A 19,777-nucleotide genomic window follows, 5' to 3' on the forward strand; every position below is an offset into this window, starting at 1 on the left:
GGTGTTCCTGATGTGTTACCCACTGACATGTTAGTTTTCTATGTTTCATGGAAAATGTATCTTGGAAAAACGAAGGATTTCTTTCCAAATCTGTCCTAGTTTTAAATTATAATCTCGGCAAAATGTTTTCTTCTCAAATAATGGTTTATTTTGGCTCGGAAGAAGTTGCAGGGGAACCTTGACCTGATCACTTAATCCATTTCCTTTATTTACGCTGACCTTTTCTATGGCTACCCTGTATATTAATGGGGGGGGGGGGGGGGGGCGATCGTCCCTCCACAAAGTTCAAATCAACCAGCTTTTTAAGCAAAAACTTATTGATGTTTTGCTTTTGCAAGAGACAAGGTGTAATTATTCTTCCATAAGTGAATGGCCAAGAACACTGAAAAGGATACTGGTGTTTCAGCAGTTCTTCCTGCCGATGGGATTTTGTGACTTGTGGTGAGGCGTCACTCTTTCCCCCTTCCTATCTATCCCCTCCCGAGCTCACCCTCTTCTGAGCTGCCCTCCCTCCCCACCTTTATCCTCCCTCTATGTTCTCTCCCCCTGTCTCTCCATCCCCCTCCTCACCCACTGCTCTCCTCTCCTCACTCCCCTACCCCCCTATCCCTCCTCCACTCTCCTATACCCCCCTCTCTCTCCTTCCCACCTCTATTTTTCCCTCTCTCCCACCTCTTTCTCTCCCCCTTCTTTCTCCCTCCCCTCTTCTCTTAATATCCTCATCAGTGGAGCGACGGGTGGTATTTGCTAGTATACAATAAAACATCTTCCATGCAATATATGTTTATGAAGTGGTACAACGCAGCAGCAATAGAAACAAGATTACTGTCCTGAAAGCAGAGAGGAATGTTCTGCAACACCTTGCAATATATAATAATAATAATAATTCATTTATTTTGTATAGCGCTTTTCCAGAAGCCCAAAGGCCATGCATCTTGTCTTAATGTCGACATTGACAGCATCCTAAAACTTGAACTAACACATGTACCACTTCCTCTTGCGCAGACAGATGGCAGGCTGAGAACAGGGATCCATGTTGGCTAGCATACTGATTTCAGACATCGAATGCCCTGCAACACATTTTCTTCGTGGTAAATCTGCATGGTTGGTGATAGGTGGACAGGCAAGAGTTGTCTCCAATTGTAAACCAAGTGGTTCAAAGATATTTGGTGATTTGGCAGATGTTTCATAATGTCCATCTCAGAGCCAGGCTCATCATATGGTTGCATAAGTGTTGTATTTGACCCGTATATGTACAGTGCATTCAGAAAGTATTCAGACCCCTTCACTTTTTTCACTCACATTTTGTTATGTTGCAGCCTTATGCTGAAATCGTTCAAATTCATTTTTTCCCTCATCAATCTACACTCAATACCCCATAATGACAAAGAGAAAACAGGATTTTAGAAAGTTTTGCAAATTTATTAAAAAGAAAAAACTGAAATATCACATTGACATAAGTATTCAGACCCTTAACTCAGTACTTTTGGCAGCGATTACAGCCTCGAGTCTTCTTGGGTATGACGCGACAAGCTTTGCACACCTGGATTTGGGGATTTTCTGCCATTATTCTCTGTAGATCCTCTCAAGCTCTGTCAGGTTGGATGGGGAACATCGGTGGACAGCCATTTTCAGGTTTCTCCAGAGATGTTCGATTGGGTTCAAGTCAGGCTCTGGCTGGGCCACTCAAGGCTCTTCACAGAGTTGTCCCTGAGCCACTCCTGCATTGTCTTGGCTGTGTGCTTAGGGTCATTGTCATGTTGGAAGGTGAACCTTTGGCCCAGTCTGCGGTCCTGAGCGCTCTGTTTCAGGTTTTCATTAAGGATATCTCTGTACGTTGCTCCGTTAATTGTTCCCTCAACCCTGATCAGTCCCCCAGTCCCTGCTGCTGAAAAACACCCCCACAGCATGCTGCTGCCACCACCATGCTTCACGGTTGGGATGGTATTGGGCAGGTGATGAGCGGTGCCTGGTTTCCTCCAGACATGACGCTTAAAATTGAGGCCAAACAGTTCAATCTTGGTTTCATCAGACCACAGAATCTTGTTTCTCACAGTCTGATCGTCCTTTAGGTGTTTTTTTTGCAATCTCCAAGCGGGCTGTAATCGCTGCCAAAAGTACTCTGAATACTTATGTTATCTGAATACTTATGTCAATGTCAAGAGTTAAGGGTGTGAATACTTATGTCAATGTGATATTTCAGTGTTTTCTATTTAATAAATTTGCAAAACTTTCTAAAATCCTGTTTTCTCTTTGTCATTATGGGGTATTGAGTGCAGATTGGTGAGGGAAAAAAATGAATTTAAAAGATTTCAGCATAAGGCTGCAACATAACAAAATGTGAAAAAAGTGAAGGGGTCTGAATACTTTCTGAATGCACTATATATATTGTTACGGTTTTTAGAACCTTCACTTGTAAATAATAATTATTGTAAATAATTATCTTCACTTAAAAAGGTTGCACCCATAGTTAGTCCATATTGCAACACGTAGGACACCATAGGACCTTCTTCAGTTATTTCATTAGTATGTGTTTCAGGTAAGGCTCTGTTTCCAATAGTTTGACTCTGCGTTGCATTAATCAAATAACCTAGGCCCCTTTTCAAATCCCCTTCATTTTGCGGCGTAGCCTCCCTCCAAATTGTATTGCACGCCTTTGCCAGCAGCGTTCGCTGCATTGAGCCTTCGCTGCCGCAGCGCTCGCTCCAGATGCCATTAACCATGCGGTCAGAGCGGAGAAAAAGGGGGAGGAGTTGTCAGGCGAGGCGTGGCCCCAGCAACGTGTCACAAAGGGAGGAGTCGGTGAGCCCTCGCGACCAACCAGGGCCGAGGCGAGCTCACCGGTGGGTGTGTCAAAAAGCAGGCGGCTTGATGTTTGACACGCCCGATATAAGCGCAAGCGCGGCGCCCTTATGCAAGTTCGGAGTTCGGAGTCAGAGTTGAGCAGAAGTTCGGAATGGGAGGGAGAGACGCAGAGACGAGAGCAGAGACCGTGAGAGAGTCGGTCCGCTACCGCGAAAATATGAACAGCACTGCCTGCCGGGTTTCGCCGCGAACCAAAGCGTGGACCGGAGTGGAGCGTGAACCTGGAGCCGTACCTCAACGCCTGAACCATCTGCCCGGACCTTCCTCCCCTGCCATCTGCCTGGACCTTCTCCTCCTTCCTGCTGTTCCCCTTTCGTGTAAGTCTGTTAGTGTTGTCCTGGGCGTGTTAATTAAGACTGTGTGAGGTTGCCCTGTGTCTGCTTCTTCCTCTTCTTATTGTACATGCCCTTCTTTCGTTTCCTCTTTCATTATAGTAGTAATAAATCATATTTGTTCTTTCTTACCTTTTGGTTTCTTCTTCTCTCATCCGATCGTCTTTGTCTTTTCCCCATTGAGTACCGGTGGCACGATTTGGCCAATCGCTCAGGATCCGGTTTAGTCCTTTTGTTAATGGCTCGGGCTGCGGACTGCTAAACCACTCAGCAATTACCATCATATCCGCGATCCGAGCGGGAGTTATTTCTCTGCTTCACGGAGGGATTGGCACGCAGGTATTTGGGACTCCATCTTGACCAATCACCCTGGCCAATCTCGCCTGCGGAGGAGCGTTATAATTTCCAGGGTCGGGGGACGGCCCGCTTAAAGGACAAGGGGATTAAACCCCCCTTGGTAACGGGAGTGCCGACCCCGAATCCGCAACTATATAGATATATATATATATACAGACTTGGCATTTAATATGGAATATTTTTTTGGTGGAGGTGAACTTACTTTTCAAGATGACTTAGAACCAAAAGTTCATTGGAATTATGTTGAAATTATTCTAGATTTTGTTAATGTGACCTTTAAAAGAAACAAAAACCACATTTGACATTTGGAAGCAAATAAATTGATCCTTGAAAGTGATGTAAACTGATATCGAACTCAGTTCACGGACAGTACTGTGTTAAACTTCTGTACGTTTTCCAGAAGTATCTCTTTATTTTGCACATTAGCCAAATTTTTTTTCAACAAAAACAAAAGCTAAATTATGACTGGGATTACGGACAGTAAAATTACAGTTCAGTACTTCGTGTAACCCCCACGAGCATGCAGGAGAGCACGTACACGTCGAGGCATGCTGTTCACGAGATTTGCCAAGGTTTGGACAGGAATCGCTTGCCGTGAAGTGACAATAGTCTGCTGCAATTCACGCGCTGAGGTCGGCTGCTGGTCCAAGTGGTCGATTTGACGCGTTAATTCTGCCCACAAGTTCTCTATCGGATTCATATCCGGGGACATGGCAGGCCACTCCTTATGCTCTACACCACGGTCAGCAAGAAAGTGTTGGATCATGCGAGCACGATGAGGCCGTGCATTGTCATCTTGGAAGACAAAGTTTCCTCAAGGCTGCACGAGCAAATGGAAGCAATGTTTCTTCCAGAATGACCCTGTACTTGAACTGGTTCAGGTTTCCATTAAGAACAACCAGGTCAGTTTTGCCCCCTGCATGAAAAGCAGCCCAAACGGTCACCCCACCACCTCCAGCTTGGACTCTTGGCACTATACAATCTTCGTTGTGGGCTTCATTCACTTGTCTGCGCACTCGGACGCGGCCATCTTGACGATAGATCAGAAATCTAGACTCATCACTGAAGGTCACGTGATTCCTGTGTCCTGGCTGCCATTGACGGTGCTCTCTGGCCCACTGCAATCGGCGCTGGCTGTGTTGTCTGGTCAGGCGTGGCTTTCTCAGGGGACGCCTGGCACGATAGCCTGCTTGAACCAGTCATTGGTTGACTAGCCTTCTGGATACAGGCACATTTGTCAGTTGCTGCCACTCAGTCCTAAGCCGATTAGCTGACTTGGTACGGCCATTGCAGACTAACCGGTGCAGCTGGCGATCATCTCTCCTTGTGGTTCTGCGTGGACATCCTGGCCTCGGTATTGGAGTAGGGGCACCCCTCTGAGCATTTCGTTTCAGGATCTTTGACACCTGACCTTGAGTGATGCCATACTGCCGAGCAATAGCACGCTGTTTCATGCCAGAATTTCGTAAAGCCACCACTCCATGACAAACAGCATTGTCAAGTAGACGGACCATCTCCAGTGGAAGCAGCAATAACTTTTGTAGATGTGCAGCAGTTGTTTTCCACTAATACAGAACGCAAAAACCCTTATATACCCGATTGTGAAGCCAATCGTCAAATGTACCTGTCCTTACATTTTGTCACGCCACCTGTGATATAATCCTGTTATTGACTTCTTGCTGCGAAAGACAATCAGTGACATGGTTCTTTCAACAAAGACATCACCGAAGGGTAAAAGAAAGTCACCAGATTGATATACTGAGTTCAGAAAGTAAACCCGTCAAGAAAAAAAAAAATTCCATATTAAATGCCAAGTCTGTATATGCAAACACACACACACACACACACGCACACACACGCACACACACACACACACACACACACACACACACACACACACGCGCACACACACACACACACACACACACACACACACACACACACACACATAATATATATTATATATATATATACACAAAGAATTAAGTTAAGCACCCCTACACAACGAATTAAGGTAAGCACCCCCTAATATATATTCTTTGTGTATATGTATACATTGGCATATATTCTAAGGTATGTGAGATCAAATAATGATTGGTATGACATTAGCAATTATCCATTGATGAAATGCAGATGAGTGCACTCATCTGTGACGCCCATCGCTCGTGCAGCACGTGTTATCATCCACGTGGTCGTGATGCTCTGTAAATGCACTATCATCACGGGTTATTGCAAGTCACGCCTGAGCTCATGTGGGGGTTACATGGTCATTTTCTCGTAATGGTGGCCCGTAGACGGTTGTCGGACGGAGAACGATGGCGGATAATAGGCATGATCGAGTCCGGAATGTCCGGAAAAGCTGTAGCTCGAACGTTTGGGTACCACCATTCGGTGATCAGTCGGTTGGTGCAGAAACACCAGGAAACGGATGCGGTGAAGGACCGCTCAAGGTCTGGAAGACCTCGCGTGACAACAGTCCGCCAAGATAGAGCGCTTCTGAGACTGGTGCGACGATATCCCTTCGCCTCGAGCCATTTCCTGAAGGACAACTGGCTGCCCAACAGAAGGCAAGTCACCGTACCGTGAGGAACCGCCTGAAATCGGCCGGTTTAAGGTCAAGACGAGTGATCAAGCGTCCAAGGCTACTCGAACGACATCAGAGGGAGCGTTTGGCATAGTGCCTAGCGCGACGTGGATGGAACATCCGGTCTTGGAGGCGAGTTCATTGGTCGGATGAAAGCCGGTTCTTGCTGTACGTGACAGATGGGCGTGTTCGGGTGTGGCGCCACAAAAACACCGCGTATGCACCTAAAAACATTCAACCAACGGTACCCTTTGGTGGTGGCTCGATTATGGTCTGGGGATGCTTCTCCCATGACTGTAAGTTGGACCTGATAACTGTGCGAGGTAACCTCAACGGAGAGCGATATGCCGAGGAAATCCTGAATACCACCGTAATCCCGCACTTCGATGACCACACCCTCGCCAGCAGACCCATCTTCATGGATGACAACGCCAGGCCTCACCGTGCGAGACGCGTCCGAGCCTTGCTGGAGCAAGGTGCTGTGACAACCATCCCCTGGCCTGCGTACAGTCCTGACCTGAACCCCCTCGAGCACGTTTGGGACATGTTGGGACGACAAATAGCGAAGATGGTCCCTCCAATAGCCAATCTGGATGAATTGGAACGTGCATTACATCGGGAATGGAACAACCTGCCACAGCAACGCATACGACGGCTTACAGGGTCTATGAGACGTAGGGTTGAGTCAGTGATCCGATCACGTGGGTCCTACACACGTTATTGACGCAAAGATCGCTAGAGGTCTTCTCAGACCAATGACTGTACGTTAGAAAACATAAACGTCATCCACACTGTCCGTGATGGACCTATAGCTCCATACTTAAATTGAGGTGCAAATATGCCTAAAATTCCCAAAAAATTTCACCTTTAATTATTCAGAATAAAATATTGAAAACGGCATGATTGTTATGTTTTTATGTGACCATAATATCACTTCTCCAGAAAATATAGCAATATCATGGGTATATTACACTGTTTTGACGACAACAAACTTGTAATGTGCGAGGTTGTAAAAAAACGGGGGGGGGTGCTTAACTTAATTATTTGTGTATATATATATATATATTATATATATATACACAAAGAATTAAGTTAAGCACCCCCCCCGTTTTTCTACAACCTCGCACATTACAAGTTTGTTGTCGTCAAAACAGTGTAATATACCCATGATATTGCTATATTTTCTGGAGAAGTGATATTATGGTCACATAAAAACATAACAATCATGCCGTTTTCAATATTTTATTCTGAATAATTTAAGGTGAAATTTTTTGGGAATTTTAGGCATATTTTCACCTCAATTTAAGTATGGAGCTATAGGTCCATCACGGACAGTGTGGATGACGTTTATGTTTTCTAACGTACAGTCATTGTTCTGAGAAGACCTCTAGCGATCTTTGCGTCAATAACGTGTGTAGGACCCACGTGATCGGATCACTGACTCAACCAATCACTCTTATTCACTTTGATCACTCAATTTCATCAATGGATAATTGCTAATGTCATACCAATCATTATTTGATCTCATACCTTAGAATATATGCCAATGTATACATATACACAAAGAATATATATTAGGGGGTGCTTACCTTAATTCGTTGTGTAGGGGTGCTTAACTTAATTCTTTGTGTATATACGTATATTATATATATATATATATATATATATATTATATATATTATATATATATATATATATATATATATATATACTTATATATATATATATATATATATATATATAATGTATGTATATATATATATATATATATATATGTACGTACGTACGTACATACATACATACATACATACATACATACATACACACGTGAAAAAGTAAGTACACCCCATGCAAAGTTTTGACTTTTTCAACATATCTCAACATACAGCTATTTGATCTTCATTTCAACAATATTTTGATAGATAAAGGTGATATAATATAACAAATATCATGAAACATTTACATTTTGTAGTCCATTGTATAATTTAAATAAACATAAATGCAAATTTCGCATGTGGAAAAAGTAAATACACCCCTACATTTATCACTACTTCAAATACCTAAAATTTGAATCGGGTGCACCAGCTCACGTGCAAATGATTAGTACATCGTTAGCGAGGATCTTGGACGAACCTGCCTTATTTAAACCTCAGAAATTTAGTTTGGTTTACTCTTTGTTGTTGAAGTGTGCGGCGTCACCATGCCTAGATCAAAAGAGCTCTCTGAGGCCTTCAGAAAGAAGGTTATAGATGCCAACGAGTCTGGGAAGTGATTTAGAAAGATCTCCAAACAATTTGAAATCAATCATTCGACTGTCCGGAAGATCATCTACAAGTGGAGAAGATTCCAATCAACTACCAATTTGTTCAGGCCAGGCCGCCCCAGCAAGTTCAGCCTGAGAGCAGACCGCAAGATGCTGAAAGAAGTCTCCAAGAACCCCAGAATGTCATCACGGGACCTACAGGTAGCTCTTGCCACTGTTGATGTCAAAGTGCACGAGTCTACCATAAGAAAGAGGCTGCACAAATTTGATCTACATGGGCGGTGTGCCAGGAGGAAACCTTTGCTGTCCAGAAAGAACATCAGGGCAAGACTAAAGTTTGCCAATGAACACCGAGGCAAAGACCAGCACTTCTTGAACAATGTGCTCTGGACAGATGAGTCGAAGGTAGAGCTATTTGGCCACAGTACCAGAAGACATGTTTGGTGAACACCAAAGACAGCATTTGACCACAAGAATCTGATACCAACTGTAAAGCATGGTGGTGGAAATGTTATGGTTTGGGGCAGCTTTGCTGCATCAGGGCCTGGGCAGCTCACCATCATATAATCCACGATGAATTCTTCATTGTACCAGAGGTTGCTTGAGGATAATGTGAGGCCATCTGTCGGAAAGTTGAAGCTCAACCAAAGGTGGACCTTGCAACATGACAATGACCCTAAACATACCAGTAAATCCACCAAGGAATGGCTGAAAAGAAAGAAATGGAGGGTTCTGGAATGGCCAAGTCAAAGCCCGGATCTAAATCCCATCGAGATGTTGTGGGGGGATTTGAAACGAGCTGTGCATGCAAGAAACCCCTCAAACATCGCACAGCTGAAATAATTCTGCATGGAGGAGTGGGCAAAAATTTCTCCCAGTCGATGTCAGAGACTGGTAGACAGATATAAGAAACGCCGACTTGAGGTTGTTTCTGCCAAAGGGGGCAACACCACCTATTAGAGGCAAGGGTGTATTTACTTTTTCCACATGCGAAATTAGCATTTATGTTTATTTAAATTATACAATGGACTACAAAATGTAAATGTTTCATGATATTTGTTATATTATATCACCTTTATCTATCAATATTGTTGAAATGAAGATCAAATAGCTGTATGTTGAAATATGTTGAAAAAGTCAAAACTTTACATGGGGTGTACTTACTTTTTCACGTGACTGTGTGTGTGTGTGTGTGTGTGTGTGTGTGTGTGTGTGTGTGTGTGTGTGTGTGTGTGTGTGTGTGTGTGTGTGTGTGTGTGTGTGTGTGTGTGTGTGTGTGTGTGTGTATGTATATATATATATATATATATATATATATATATATATATATATATATATATATATATATATATATAATATTATATTATATATATATACACAGTTCGTATAAAAAAAAAGGTAATCCGAATTCAAGGGGTTAATATGCAAAGTTTATTTAGTTTGACAATTTACATGTGGTTTACCAATTATGAGGAGATCCTCAGCTTTCCATTGATGCCTTTCATGCATCATTGCTGTCACACATGACCGAAAACATGTTCATTGAAAATGACGAGTTCAAATCGCATTTTTAAAATTGTTAAGCTGGTCTGGTAATCGTCGGTTGTGTCATCCTTTCTTTAAGATGGGTATTTAAGATGGGCCTACAGTGTATGGGTTTCGAGACAGTCTGAGTCATTGAAAACATGGTTCAACTTAAGACTGAACAGCGGACCTTCGTGGTTACAACCTTTCATCAAACTGGAAGTTTGCAGCGAACTCGTGACGCGTTCAGGGAAGGTTTCCCAGAACGAGAGCCTCCAGCAGCGAAAACCATCTGGGCAAATGTTAGAAAATACGAAGAGCATGGCACTTGCCTCAACTGCAACAAGGGGAATTCTGGTAGGAGGCGCACTGGGCGATCGGAAATGAACATTGCAGCAGTAATGCAGCAAGTTTTGGAGCATCCTCGGGATACCAGCGCAAGACGAAATGGGACGGGATTGCCTTCGGCAACATTCAACCGAATCACATGACTGGACCTCCACCAACATCCATATCGGATTCACATCCGGCATCAACTTACACCAAGGGATTTTGCCAGGAGGCTGGTGCTTGCCGGATGGTTGATAGCACGTTGCGAAGCAGATGTCAATTTCCTGCGATATCTCGTTATCGGCGACGAAGCTGCTTTCGCCATGGACGGCAAGGTCAATACCCATAATGTTCTTGAATATACACCGACAGGACATCCCCCGGAATTTAATTTTGACACCAACATGAATCGACTGTTTGGTTGGGACTTTGTGGAAGTGGTCAGGTGATCGGACCATTTTTCTTTCAAATGAATGTCAATGGTAACAGGTATCTGCAGATGATCAATGATGAAGTTTTACCGCAGCTGGAGGAGAACTTTGAGCGACAGGTTCGTGGTGTCTTCAGATATTTCTGGTGGGCCCAAGACGGCGCCCCAGCACATCGTCTTATCGCTGTCCGAGATCGACTGAGGGAACTCTTTGGAGACCGAGTCATCGCCCTCAACCATGCAGTGGAATGGCCGCCAAGATCACCTGACCTTGCACCATGTGATTATTTCCTTTGGGGACATTTAAAGAACAAGGTGTTCGTAACTCCTCCCTGTGATCTTGACGAATTGCAGGGCCGTATTCGCCCTGAAGTGGATGCTTTGCGCAATGACCCGGCTATGGTGAGACAAGCAGTTTAGGGCATGCTCTGCTGCTGTGAGCTTTGTGTTGAAAGGGGAGGTGGACATGTTGAAGGTGTAGGTGCATAAAGGCCAATCATTCCCGAGAAAAGTTCACATCTGACGTTCATTTTGCACCAATTATCCTGACTTGCATCGATTAGCCAAACTTGTAAAAATGCGATTTGAACTTGTCATTTTCAATGAACATGTACTCGGTCATGTGTGACAGCAATGATGCATGGAAGGTATCAATGGAAAGCTGAGGATCTCCTCTTAATTAGTAAACCACATGTAAATTGTCAAAATAAATAACCTTTGCATATTAACCCCTTGAATTCGGATTATCTTTTTTTTGATACACACTGTATATATATATATATCACCTTGTTGGGAGCCTTTTTCGCCTGTTTGGCAGAAGATGGTCTTTGGAGTTTGAATTCATTGTCCCCCTGAATGGGAGCTTTCAATCTCAGACTCATCATCATCATCAACCACAGCCGATGTTGATGGAACAGATTGCATTGCTGTTAGAGTCTCAGCAGCATGTTTCTTCTTTCTTTTATCTTCATTCTGAAGCCTGATATGCTTTCTGTTCTCCTTCACTGCCAGAGTGTTGTCCACAGAGCCCATACGTGAACTTGAGGGATCCTCACGCTGCATAATAAGGAATGCTTTGTCTTCTTCATTCGTCATTTTCTCAAGCGCATCATTTGGTGAGATATCGAAGAGGGATTGAAGATCATCTTTGAACATCTGCTCCTTCACTCTATAGTTTTCGAATGTCTTGGTTCTATTTTTCTTTACCAGTTTGTAGGCATCATACAACTTCAAAAGTTGGCGCTCACAGGAATCTACTCTCTGCACTGGAATTCGTGCTTTCTCCCAGTATGCACACACAGCTTGTACACTAAGTTTGGCACTTACACGAACTGTAAGGTGTTCTTTTATGTGATGGTACACCATTTTCTGCAATGTGTGTCCTTTGGTTGGTAGTCCCCCACATATTATTTCCTTTCCAGACTTGCTCAGCAACCAAACTGTGGAAGAGCTGCGAGTTTCTGCCATCTGAAAAAAACAGGATAAATAAAAAATGTTATTTTTTGAGCACCCTTTAAATATTAATAAGTTCCATTTGACCTCATATTTGGTTCATATGATCTTTATAAACATAGGAACAAGGGCAGCGTTGTGGGGCATGGATATTTAATAGTATTAAATATTACATATATCTGTGGACCACCCTAATATATATATATATATATATATATATATATATATATATATATATATATATATATATATATAGTTGCGGATTTGGGGGTCGGCGCTCCCCTTATCAGGGTGGGGTGGTTAATCCCCTTGTCCTTTTAAGCTGGCCGTCCCGAGTCCTGGAAGCTACAACGCTCCTCCCGGTCGGTCTTGGGTAGGGTGATTGGTCAATTTGGGTCCCAAATACCCAATTACCAACCCCGACCGCGAGCAGGGAAATAACTCCCGCTCGAACCACCGACGTGATGGTAAATGCCGAGCGGTTAGCAGTCCGCGATCCGAGCCGTTAACAAATGACTAACCCGATTCTGAGCGGTTGCGATCGTGCCACAGGTACTCATTGGAAAGAAAGGACGGAGGCGATCGGATTAGGGAAAAACCAAGAAAGAACAGGTGAAATTATTTACAACCACAAAGAAGAGGAAAGGAAAGAATGTTCAGGAAGGAGAAGAAGGAGCAGGACACAGGGCAGGCCTAACTCTACAGTCTTAACTTAACGACCCCAGACAGACGTACACACTCACACGGGATTGTAGCGGGTAGGGTGGAAGGTCCAGGCAGATGTCCAGGCTCCTCGTCCGGTCCCGACTCGTGCCATGGTGGTGATGGAGAAAGGCAGCAGGCCGGCAGCGCGCCGCGTGTCGTTGTCCGCGAGCGGACCTTTTCATATATCAAGGGGACTGGGATGCTGCATACGTAATAAACGTATATCGTGCCAAACGCTCTCTCTCTCTCTCGATCAATGTTCTTTGGCAAAAGGCAGTTCGTGGTGCAGTCCGTATCAAAAGGCTTTTCCTCGATCAGATGTTTCTGCACAGTCTGTGCAAAAAGGAGTCCCCCAGCGCAGTCCTTGGAAAGAAGTCCGTAAAAGGGCTTTTCGCTCGCGCTTATATAACGCGCTTTCAGATCAATCCGCGCGCTTGGAAACCACGCCCGTCAGCGAGCTCACCTCAGCCCTGGTTGGCTGTTAAGGGCTTACCCGGCTCCACCTTTCATGGCTGGTTGACAGGGCCACACCTTGTCCTTGGCGCTCCGCCCCCTTCTTCCTCGAGCTTGACCGCGTGGTCAATGGCGGCGCCTGAGCGAACGCTAACCAAGGCGCGTAACAGAATTGGGAGAGAGAGGTTGTTAAAATGGCCGGAATGGATTGGGACCTATTCTTATTTAATTGATGCAACGCAGATTCAACTATTGGGAACACGGCCTTATCTGAAACACATAATAATGAGATAACTAAAGTTCCTATGGTGGCCTATGTGTTGCATATGGACTAACTAAGGGTGCAACCTTTAACTTTATTAAATGATTGGATATTTACAAGAATTATTTACAAAGTGAGGGTTCTAAAACCGCAACACTGCACCCTCCTTTCCTCCAGGCCCGGCCCGGGCCGAAACAAAAGGGCCAACTTTTAATTTAGTGTGACACTTAGGTGTGGTTACCCTCTACTTTTAACCTCACCCTGAGTGCGACAGTTTTAACACTAAATATGTCCTGCCTGCTGCGTTGCATCCTACCTAACTGACTCATGCCCACAGACTAACCGAATTGCGGAATTATTCTGAAACTACACATTTAGCCGGTGGGGAGCATTATTTACAAAAAACACTACTAATTATTTCCACTGCAACCCAGGACCTGTCTTTTGTGGGAACAAGCAGAACTTTTGAAAAGAGGAAAATCACTGCACTGCACTGCACCGATACACCATACCCACATGCACCAATAAACAAAAGGCACGAAAAGCACCATCCAAGCACCAAAATACAAAAAAATGCATGAAAAGCACCAAGCATGAAAATGCACCAAAAAATGAAAATGCACAAAACACATTTCAAAAAATAATAAATGATGCCTTGTCCTTGCTTGTCTGCTGGGCCGATGCTTCTGGCTGTCTTCTTGCTTGCTGTCTATTTAATAAAAAGGATTGCACCAACCGTGTCCGTCTTTTATTTATGGCCAGCAGGGCCAACTCAGGTGGTCCACCGCTGGGCATAGGTGCCACTTAAAACCGTGGTCCGCAAACAATATGCGGCTGGCAGCAATGGTCCGCTCCAGCCAAATGCCAGGCCACAGAACGTTTGGTCCATATGTGGTGCCAGGCCACAGAACGTGTGGTCCATAAGTGGTGTACCAGTGCAGGCAGGCAGGCAGCAAGGGTGCGGGCGCACAACTGCAGCACCTGCACACTTTCCCTCAGGCACAAAAGAGCAATGGTCCGTGAGTGGGGAAGGAAGGACAAGCAGATCAGCGGGCAGGGGCGCAAGGGTACACATCAAAACAAAGTAATGCAACATGAAGGGCGCGGGAGAGCGAGCCAAGAAAGCTCATCCCTAACCGTTTGTCACCCCCCATGTCACCTGCCCTACCCTTGCCCTTACCCGTATTTACACAATTTACAAATTCGTCGCTATCGTCTTGTCTTTCCCATTCCCTCTAATGCCAAATTCGTCCCCAATCCCTCCTAAGGAGGAAGAGATGGAATATCCAACAATGTCACCCCCCGTCATGATGCGTCTTTCATTCCAAATGTCTGCAAAAAAATGTGGTGTGGAGTTTATCACCTTAGGTGAGTGGATGCGGATGGTGCGAAGAGATTTCATCCTAGCTACACTCTAATTGACATTAACACTTTACTCTACCCGGTGTCTTACCCTGCCAATCCATTGGCCATCATTACACTATGCGGTTCTAAAAACCAATTCCCATTGCACATACTGTGGCGTTCTCCAATTTGGGGTCTTACTTCCCTGATTTTTCCTTCTGTGCCCTCACACAATTTCAGGGCTGGGTCGTGTTGCTCACCAGCAGGTCCGCTCACCTGCACACCTCCGCCACTGAACGTCACCACCCGAGCTTACCTGCTCCTCACCCTAACCTGGGGAAGGCCCTCTGGCTCTCTCACCCCGCTACCGCCCTCTCTGGCGTCGGGCTACCCGGGTCCTTCTCTGGATCCTCGGGCCCCATTTAACTCTAACTGGCTCCCAGAGCCTACCTGCGGCCTCATCTGGCCGACAGACTACCAGTGGCGGAGTGCTCAACTAACCATACACACTAACAGGCCACACGCCCAGCCATTCCACATACTCCTGCACCCATCAAAACACTTCTTTTCCACAAACTGCACCACAGATGTCAATATCCAACCACAATTTTCTGACTCCCTCTACCTAACTTTAATCTACCCTCCCCGGTTACTCGTGAAGGGGTCCATCCTTCCCCCATCCACTCCTTCGCACCATACACTCCACTCCACGTATTCCACACTACTCACTCCACACCATTCATTCCACACACCTGTACGTCACCTGCACATCATGCAGGTCAATCACTCAACACACACACACATCTCTCTCGATACTCTGCTCAATACACAAGCTCATACACAATTCAAGCTCATACACACAGCATCATCTGACTAACTATTGCCCTTCTAAGACTCGTGCTTCCCAGTCATCCCATTAAACTATGCACGTCCCATGTCATTATCATCCAACTAATCTGACTACGGCCCCCCACTACATGTACAAAATCACTACTTAACTCTCAAGTCACCTATGGTCATCTTTCTAGATTCCTATCCATTATCCTAACCCTCCCGGGCTAGTTTTCACTGCCACCCCATAATCTATAGCTCATGTGCCCAAAGAGGATGTGAGGGATGGTAGATCTACCATCCCTCTACATCACTATCACTATTACTATCGCTATCCGTTCTCTGAACGATGAGCCTCTCGGGGAAATACTTTTTTTTTTACAGCTCGGCTTCGAAAAGCCGAGCAATGCGTACTGTGGTCTGTCTCCTGCAGGTTGGGTCCATCCGGCATTCAGATTCAGGGGAGGAAGTTTTGTCGGGCCAAGACTCCAGGCACCATCCCTACGCAGGGCCTTGCGCTCCCAAGCGCGATTGCTCAGCCTTCCCCAGCCAGAGCGCCGCCACCACAAGGGGGCGCCCCTCCGAACCCTTCTCCTTCCCCTCGAACCGGGCCGGTCGCCTTGCCTGAGTGGGGAAGCGGACCCATACAGGGCGGAGCCCGGCCCGAATCGTGCACGGCGCTCCGTGCAGGAGCGACGTGGCACCGATCCCGGTCGGCCCCCGCAGCACACAAAGCACACCACGCCCCGAGCGCTCGCGTCGGCTGTACGTCGGCCTAACCGCTGCCCCGGTCAACGTTGATGCTCCCCTCGCATGCTCACACCACGCGTTCCTTTCTTTGCTCAAACATCTCGGCGCTCCAACGCCTCTCATTCAACTCACACATTCGATCACCGCACGCTCTCGTGCACACCACCTAGGCACACTCATTTCGCTCACAGACTTCGTTACCCACTTGACCACCGCACACCTCCTCGCACACCTTGGCGCACACTCCTCGGGTACATCCTCTGTAACAATCACGGGTGTGCACTCTGTTGCACACCCACTCAGCGCACACCTACCCACGGGTGTGCAATCCCCTGTCGCACACCCAATCACGCTCTCCACAACCAACTCAGGTGTGCATCCTCGCACATGCTCCTCATCCATATCCATCGCACTCTCTGTGTCGCACTTCTCACTCTCACTCCCATACTCTGTTACACACTCACTCTCCGGCGCGCACCTTTTCCTCACACGCGCGCCATTTCCGCTCACGCAGCGCACCACGGACCTTCTACGAGCGCCCGGGTTACGCCGGGATCCCAAGCGCGCGAAAACTCCTTTCGCGCCAAACACTTTTCCGCAAAATCTTTTAGCACCATATACAGCCCTTCTCACCTTGGCGCTTCCTCCTCTTCGCTCCTCCTCCGCCACCTGCAAACTCTTTACTTGGTTAGCAAGTACGTCATCACGATGCAAATACAGACTTTGCGTGCATTCCATCCCAATCTCCGATTTAATCTCTATGCCTGCCGTCTCTTGAATTCCAATTTCCACTATTTGTTTGATTTTATATTCTTTTTCCTCGACGACCGCTGGCGCTAATAAAATTAAATTCTCTACTTCGGCGGTCGCCGGCTTCCCCATACCCCGGGTCGCGATTTCTATACCCGTCCAGTTACCTGCGCCCTCAAATCTGCTGTCTAATCCCTCAATTTTGCTTCCCAATTGCTCCCCCATTCTATTTTCCATATTATTTATTTCCCGGGGTGGTTTTATCACTGTTACGCCTTGCTTCGTCCCTTAATTCTCTCATTTCCTCCCTCCTTTTATCATTGTCGCACTTCGACTCTGCCCTGTATTCGCTGAATCATGCCATAAACTGCTGCAGGTTAAAGGCCGCTGGTACAGCGGGTTCGGCTCTCGCCGCCATGTGCGAGGTGCTGCCATTTTGTGCGCCTGCAACCCTCGCTACCGCATCCTCATTGCTTTCCTCCTCCATCTCTCACAATTGTCCCCTGGGGTCCTGGGTTAATTCTCCCTCTTCTTCTTCTACCTCCCCCACCGGCATCCGATCGCCTTGATCATCCATGGCACGATTCAATTTGGATGGTTATGAAAATTTCGGCCGCTCGTAATTTTTTGACCAATTTTTTTTTTAGATCAGAAAATTTGGTTCGGGCTTCAAATCCCACTCCTGGCACCAATTGTTGCGGATTCGGGGGTCGGCGCTCCCCTTATCAAGGGGGGGTTAATCCCCTTGTCCTTTTAAGCTGGCCGTCCCGAGTCCTGGAAGCTACAACGCTCCTCCCGGTCGGTCTTGGGTAGGGTGATTGGTCAATTTGGGTCCCAAATACCTAATAACCAACCCCGACCGCGAGCAGGGAAATAAGTCCCATTCGAACCACGGACGTGATGGTAAATGCCGAGCGGTTAGCAGTCCGCGATCCGAGCCGTTAACAAATGACTAACCCGATTCTGAGCGGTTGCGATCGTGCCACAGGTACTCAATAGAAAGAAAGATGGAGGCGATCGGATTAGGGAAAAACCAAGAAAGAACAGGTGAATTTATTTACAACCACAAATAAGAGGAAAGGAAAGAATGTACAGGAAGGAGAAGAAGGAGCAGGACACAGGGCAGGCCTAACTATACAGTCTTAACTTAACGACCCCAGGCAAACGTACACACTCACACGGTATTGTAGCGGGTAGGGTGGAAGGTCCAGGCAGATGTCCAGGCTCCTCGTCTGGTCCCGACTCGTGCCGTGGTGGTGATGGAGAAAGGCAGCAGGCCGGCAGCGCGCCGCGTGTCATTGACCGCGAGCGGACCTTTTCATATATCGGGGGGACTGGGATGCTGCGTACGTAATAAACGTATATCGTGCCAAACGCTCTCTCTCTCTCGATCAATGTTCGTAGGCAAAAGGCAGTTTGTGGCGCAGTCCGTATCAAAAGGCTTTTCCACGATCAGACGTTTCCGCGCAGTCCGTGCAAAAAGGATTCCCCCAGCGCAGTACTTGGAAAGAAGTCCGTCCGTAAAAGGGCTTTTCGCTCGCGCTTATATAACGTGCTTTCTGATCAAGATCAATCCGCGCGCTTGGAAACCACGCCCGCCAGCGAGCTCACCTCAGCCCTGGTTGGCTGGTAAGGGCTTACCGGCTCCGCCTTTGATGGCTGGTTGACAGGGCCACACCTTGTCCTTGGCGCTCCGCCCCCTTCTTCCTCGAGCTTGACCGCGTGGTTAATGGCGGCACCTGAGCGAACGCTAACCAAGGCGCGTAACAGAATTGGGAGAGAGAGGTTGGCAAAATGGCTGGAATGGATTGCGACCTATTCTTATTTAATTGATGCAATGCAGATTCAACTGTTGGGAACACGGCCTTATCTGAAACACATAATAATGAGATAACTAAAGTTCCTATGGTGGCCTACGTGTTGCATATGGACTAACTAAGGGTGCAACCTTTAGCTTTATTAAATGATGGGATATTTACAAGAATTATTTACAAAGTGAGGGTTCTAAAACCGCAACAATATATATATATAATGCAAAGATGAACTGATTAGATATCTGCATCAAGAGGTCAAAGGCAAGTTTTTGTAATAGTTTTTTTTGTTACCACGATAACGTAAGAATTGCTGAAGGGAACGAGGTCAAACTTGGTGCAAGTATGCATAATGTAAAGATAAATGGATTACATTGTTGGGTCAAAGGTCAGAGGTCCCATTAGGTAAAAATTCTGTTACTGCGCTAACTTGTGAACCAGTGATTGGGTTTTGACTATACTTGGTGTTAGTATATATTGTGATGAAAAGATGAACTGATCAGATTTCAGCATCAAAGGTCAGAGGTAATGTCAGCTAAATGTGATACTTTGGAACAGCTGAAGGGATTTAAGTCAAACTTGGTCCAAGCATTATAATGTTGTAATAATGTTGGCGGTGGCATATTGATCGGTGTTGTGACGGCGAAGAGTGCCGTTCTGGTTATGTTTGGTTTTTTTGCATTGTATTTATGAAGGAAACATAAAAAACCATTACCTTTTAGTTGATGATACTG

At 46.0% G+C, this 19,777-nt stretch overlaps 1 protein-coding gene across 1 annotated transcript in view; it reads left to right on the forward strand.

Moving 5' to 3' along the window:
* SND1 (staphylococcal nuclease and tudor domain containing 1) overlaps positions 1-19,777 on the forward strand; it is a gene marked incomplete in the record, with an annotated part of 904,817 nt that overhangs the window by 203,400 nt on the left and 681,640 nt on the right.

Source organism: Myxine glutinosa, chromosome 1 (genome assembly GCF_964187855.1).
Source record: "Myxine glutinosa chromosome 1, kmMyxGlut1.1, whole genome shotgun sequence".
Taxonomy (NCBI): Eukaryota; Metazoa; Chordata; class Myxini; order Myxiniformes; family Myxinidae; genus Myxine; species Myxine glutinosa.